Consider the following 6523-nt stretch of genomic DNA (forward strand, 5'->3'; position numbering starts at 1 on the left):
CTGCCCAGTGGCTCCTGAATGTTTTGGTCCAAAAGTCTCGGGCATCACTTCTGCCCACAACAAGGTGTATCTCCCATTTGGCGAGAGTCACGGACACAGCTGCTTTCTTTTGTCCCATCTCAGGGCCCCACTGTCCTCTGGAAGTTCAAGTTCTTTACATCTTTACCTGCTAACACACCACCTTTCACCAGTGCTGGTGGACATGAGTTTGAGCAAACTCCGGGAGATAGCTGCAGGACAGGGGAGCCTGGAATACTGCCGTTCATGGGGTTGCAAAGAGTCAGATACGACTTAGCAAATGAACAGCACAAACAGCGGAACAGCCGTGGAGAATCTCCCGAGGCAACTCTGACCAAGCAGACTTACCTATGTCTCCCTGCAGTCAAAGCCAACCTGGGCTGAAGCCGCAAGAATGGAGAGTCAGAGCTCCGATTAGGGGAGGATGGTCCGAGCTGCCCCCTCCTCCAGTGTCCACAGTGAATGTTGTCTTTGCAAGACAGCCATGTATTGACACATACATCTATGGGGATGGAGGATGTGAGTGAGTGTAAAAAAAGTCTTCACTGCTGTCTTATGGGTGTAGCTACGGATCCTAACATGTGTCTACTTTAACAACATCCCCGAAACATGCCACTTGGACCGTGGACTTAGTTATAGGGGTCTTGCAAAGACAGCAAAAATATTCACCTCACTGCACTGTCTTTTCCTACAGTCCATGGGGGTCTCCCATGGGAAATCAACCCTGAATATTCATTGGCAGGACTGATACTGAAGCTGAAGCTCCAATACTCTGGCCACCTGATGCGGAGAGCTGACTCATTGGATGGAAAAGACTTTGATGCTCAGAAAGATTGAAGGCAGGAGGAGAAGGGGGCAACAGAGGATGAGATGGTTAGATGGCATCACCAACTCGATGGACATGAATTTGAGCAATCTCGGAGAGATGGTGAAGGACAGGAAAGGCAGGCATGCTGCAGTCCACAGTCACACAATCTGGACCAGCCACATTCTCTGGCTGGTACTGTCTCCCCCCCCCCCCCCCCCCCCCCCCGCCACAACTGCCACAGCGCTTGTCACCCACAGCAGTAACTGGCCACTCATCCTTTCTTTTCATCCTGCTTGTCTTGTCTTCTTTTGGGGCAGAATCTGCTCATGCTTTCTGAAAGCTTCATTTGGTTTCAGACAAATTCAGGTTGCTTCCTACTTAATTGGTCATTGGACTCCAATTAGCAGATTGTACCTAAGGTGAGAAAAGATAATAGATAAGAAAGCAGACGTGTATTCATATTTTATCACTTATCAGTAGCATTTATTGGCACAGTTCTGTCTCATCAGAAGACTTGAGCTGCACCCTTGCAGACAGAGAGCAGGAGGGCAGAGGGTGGCCCTGGGAACGTCCAGAGGCCTGAGCTTAAAATCGAATCTGCAGCCACTGACTCAGCACCTGGGCTGCATCAGTGTTGCTACTCACAGAATACACAGTCTAGCCTTCAGGATATGCACTGAGGGGAGAAAACCCTGAAGACAAATCAATATAAGTAACAGGTATGCTGAGCACACAATCAGAATAGAATGCGGAATTACCTGTGCCCTGAGGAGGCTAGGGTGTGAAGCTCTTCCCAGGGCTGCTGACACTTGATTAGAACTTGGGGGAAGAACAAGGGCTTGTCTGGGGACTGGGAGATGGGTAGAAGGGAGAGGCAGAATGTTCCGGAAAGGGCAGCAGAGATGCAGGACCTGGAGGAGCTGAGGGCACAACATCCCAAGAACTGAGAACCTGAGACACACCTCACTTTTCTCCTGTGATTACTGAGCTCCCAAAATGTGCAAAGTTCACAGTTAGAGGGACTGCTGAGTAGATGCACACTGGACTTGAATACTTAATATGAAATAGTTCCTTAACATCAGTTACAGATTAAAATAATTAGCTTTGGGATATTTTTTGTTTGTGAAGTAAAGTGTTAGTTGCTCACTCGTGTCTGACATTTTGCGCCCCCATGGACCGAAGCCTGCCAGACTCCTCTGTCCAGGGAATTCTCCAGGCAAGTATACTGGAGTGGGTAGCCATTCCCTTCTCCAGGGGAGCTTCTGAACCCAGAGATCAAATCCGGTATCCTGCATTACAGGCAGATTCTTTACCATCTGAGCCACCAGAAAAGCCCCCTTTCTGGTTAATATTACTAGAATTAATTTCACTTTTTTCTCTTTTTTAATGTAGCTGCTAGAAAATTTCAAGTTACATATGCAGCTTGGGTTAGATGTCTAGTGTTGGACTGCACTGCTGGCCTTACCGTGTATCCTCCAAGACTGATCTGAAGAAAATCTATATTTTGGTCCCATCTGTAGTGCAGGGGACTTTGTGTTCTTTAAAGAATATCACCTCATGAATCTGCAAAAGTCACCTCAGAAAAGCAGCAGAGTTTAGATCCAGTGTGATGAGGTCAAGGGGGCATTTGTCTCATGATATGTTTTGCAGGAATGAAAGAGGATATCTTATTAGAAAAAATCCTCATGAATTATTCTTAGAGAAGAGATGAAGTTACAGTTCCTTGTTTCCAAATCTTTGTTAGCAACTTGCAAACATTTAATTCTAATAATTAAAGAGCTGTTTGGAAAAGATTGAACATAATCTAGTCCAACAGCCTGATTTTCCCGGCAGCTATGACTTACGCAAAGTGCTCATAGCTTAGGTCACACAGCTCAAATATGGGTCAAGTGCAGCCTGCACTGTCTGTCGGCATATTTCCAGCTAAAGTGCTTGAGATAAAACAGGGAGGCTTCAACAGAACAGGACATTTTCTTGTGACTGAAGACCTGGGACCTGCCCTCCAACCACACGTCCCCATGGGGCAGGTGTGGGAACTCATGTCTGGGGCTTCAGTCTTGATTTCAAGGTGGACAGGAACCTACATTGTCCTCAGATCATCACTGCCGCTCCCACATAAACAACCACCATTCCTGCAGCCTCTGTGGGTACCAATCACAGCACCGCCCAGGGCCAGCAGCCCCTACCACAAAAGAGCAACTCTGAACATCACTTAGTCCTAGGGATGGAGGAGTTGGGAGCTCTGAATGGTCCTGATTTCGATTAAATCCTCTTGAACAATGTCTTTCTCTCTTCCTGAAAAAAATGAGCTGACATTTGCAATATGTATGGTCCCCTCTGTCCCCGATTATAAATACTCGGTGGGTGGACCCTCACCACCACAAGCTAAGATGCAATATGTAGACAGATAGGGAACCTACTATTGGTCTATTAGTGCTATTGGTCATGATGCAAAATAATTGTTGGATCCCATTCTGTGCTGAGCACCCCGTCCCATCGGCTCATTTAACCCTGAAAACACAGCTACTGTCGTGTCCCACATCTTACTGACAACAAAACAGACATTGAGGAGTCCAGTCGCTTCTCCCACCTCCCCCACAGTGTCTCACAAACAAACAACCAGATTTAGTCTAAAGAGAGTGGAATTGAAGGTAGCAAGAAGAAAAGATGAAAGTGAATATGTCAACAAAAACCAAGGCTGGTGACTGTCAGAAACCTCAGGCCTCACTGAGCGAAGTTTGTGGTGATGGTCCTCTGGCAGCCAGCCGCCCCAGAGCCCCTTGCCCCCATGAGCACAGTGTCCCCTCGAGTCACAGGACTGCTCCGTTAGGAGGAGGCAAATTCTAAAAGCATAAACATAGCTTCACAGAGAGCCAGGCAGGTTAGGAAGGATTATTTGGTGTAGTTGAGGGAAAAGCTTAATTCTAATTTTTTCCATATTTATGTACCAACAGCTATATGCAAGGCACTCTCCTGTGTGCCTCCACTGAAGCAGCATTTAGGTTTTAGCTGGACAGATGTCTAGTCCACACCTGCTATGAGTCTGCACTGCCCTGGACGGGGCCAGTAGGGTGTGGTCTTGTTGAGGGGGTACAGTAAGGAGACAAGGCTCTATTCTGCCCTCCTGGGGCCCTCCTTTCAGGGTCGGGGGGGCACTCTGGTGAGGGGCCAGACCCACTTGGCAGAGAAAATCTGCAAACAGTAGTCGAGGACCCGTAGGGCACAGACCATCCCCCTCAGAGCTGAGACAGGATGGGAGCTGAGTTAGCTAAGAGCCCGAGGGACACTGAGGGTAAAGGACAAGCCCACTGCTGGTGGGGGTGGGGGGATTCTTGATACCAAGAACAAGCTGCAAAGAGTGCACACGTATGTGATGCAGGAGGGGGCATCTGCTCTGCCCTTAGACTTGGCACTGGGGCTGTGCCACCATCCCCTACAGAACTCAGTGGCTCCACACGGCACCAGTTGGTATTCCCCCCAGTTCTGTGGGTCACAACTTTGGGCAGAACTGGAATAGGTGGTACCCCCTCCTTGTGGCTCAAGCTGGGACCGCTCACTTGGCTGCACTCAGTTGGCTGAAGGCTGGAGAAGACCCCCACGCCTGCCTGTCCCCTCCCCTGTCCTTTCCCCAAAGATCCTCTCATTCAGTGGTCCAATCAAGAGGTCCTGATGGCATGGGGGTTGGGCTCCCCACAGAGCATGGGTGCAGTTGCTGCCAGGCCTAAGGCTAATGCCTAGAGACTTTGTTGGTCAAAGCAAGAGGACAACAAGGATGAAAAATCTTAGTAGAAACTTTGATAATAGACCCAAGCGCGCGTGTGCGCGGGCGCGTGTGTATGTATGTGCATATATGTGTATACGCACATGTAAGTGTATGTGTGTATGTATGTGATGTGTGAATGTATGTATGTGTGTGTGTGTGTGTGTATGTGTGTGTGTGCATGCGCGTATGTTTTGAAAAGCAGTTTTTCCCACAAGTACAGGCACACTTGTCAGGATTCTGCTCAATTTCGATAAGCAAAGCCTTCAGCATTTCTAAAGTCAAGCAAGCTTTAAATTGACACGGTTTTGGTTGCCTGGAGATTATCTTGGTGATATGCTGACTGGTTTTTCTATTTCTAAGGGAACTTATTCCACTGCTCTTTTTGTAAAATACTGAGAGCTCTCTACTTCTTCACAAATTTCCACTTTGCTTTTCAAATGTGCCTGAATCACAGCTTCTGTAGTAGCTGCGACTGGCCTCTGATCCTCACCACTGGTGTCCAGGGCATGTAGAGCACATATCTCTTTCCGTTCTTCCGTCTTCTGTGTTTCAAGATATGTGTATGCATCTATAGAAAGGGGCGGGGGAAAGAAAGGAAAATAAATTCCCTCTCCTTAAAAAATAACCTTGAAAGAAAGCTTTCGGAAAATAAGGTAGGAGAGTATTTTAAGGATTTCTTGAACATGAACAAAACACATCCAGCAATAAAGAAAAGGACTGCCACGTCAGACTGTTCCTTTAGCAGTTTGTTCATCAAAACAACATCACTGAATAAGTGAAAGGCAAATGACAGGGCAGGAAAACAAGGACAGAGGAGTGGACCACTAACATCTATAAATCAATAAAAGAGAGACAACCCAAAGGAAAGTGGGTGAGAGGGATGAGCCAGGGGCTCACGCAGGGGGCTGGATGGCTTAGTCCCTGAGGAGGTGCAGGTGAACACAGGGGAGAGGGGCCATCAGGCGCACCACAGAATGTCTGGAACAGAGCAGAAGGAGGCCTGTAAGACTAGTGCTCGCAAGCAGGCAGCGACTCGAAAGTCCAGTGCCGGGTGTGTGCGCTGCTGAGGGTTTTGGAAAACTGTCGGGCAGCATTGATTAATCTGACCATGTGTGTCTCTCGTGTTGCAGCAGCTTTTTTTCCAGGCGTTTAAGACATGCACAAGAATGTTCACAGAAGCCCTGTTAATAACAGCAAGAAAATGAGAAAATCCACACACACGCCTCATCGACACTAGAATGGATGAAAAGTATTACTCACACAGTGGGAAGCTGGCCCAGCACATGAAAGGATACACCACTGCTCTTCATGACGAGATCAACTTCACAGACACAGGGAAGCCAGATTCAAAAGAACGCATTTCAAATTGACTCCTTTTACAGGAAGTTTACAAACACTGGTTTACAGTGAAGGAAGCAGGAAAACTGCTTGCCTCTAGGGAGGAAGAGGGTGACTGGGGAGTGGTTTCCTGTCCATTCTCATTCAGAGAATTAGTGAACCAATAAAATGTTTGACTCGGAGGGAAGGCACAGACAGTAATCCGAAGAGACAAACGCGAGGTAACAGCTGCTCCTGGCTGCAGGGACAAGAATGTTGAATAAGAACCGCCTGAAAGGCATCTGGCTCTGTGTCACCAAAGCAGTGTAGCCTGGGTCCCAGACTGATTCCAGCAGAGCAGACGCCCTGGGAGGTGTCAGTGTGCTGACCCATTCTACTACTGACCTTCTTATCACAAACTGCGTCTACAAACATTCTCGTATGTATCTTCGGTGTAAATATGGTATGACTCTGGAATGGATTTCTGTGTCATAGATTGTGGGTATGTTCTATCTTGGTAGACACTCCTAAGCACGTTCCCAAGTAGTTTCACACATTAAAATTCCCATTAGAAATGTGTCAGAATTCCATTTGCTTCACATGTTTTTCAACAACTG

General features: G+C 47.6%; 1 long non-coding RNA gene across 1 annotated transcript; it reads right to left on the minus strand.

Moving 5' to 3' along the window:
* Positions 1–1192: 1192 nt before the first annotated feature.
* On the minus strand, positions 1193–5956 carry LOC128058034 (uncharacterized). Its single transcript, XR_008200391.1, has 3 exons — positions 5850–5956; positions 5080–5157; positions 1193–1240 (listed from the first exon to the last, which is right to left on the minus strand). It is a non-coding gene; the product is annotated as an uncharacterized LOC128058034 (long non-coding RNA).
* Positions 5957–6523: the final 567 nt, after the last annotated feature.

Source organism: Budorcas taxicolor, chromosome 13 (assembly GCF_023091745.1).
Source record: "Budorcas taxicolor isolate Tak-1 chromosome 13, Takin1.1, whole genome shotgun sequence".
Lineage (NCBI taxonomy): Eukaryota > Metazoa > Chordata > Mammalia > Artiodactyla > Bovidae > Budorcas > Budorcas taxicolor.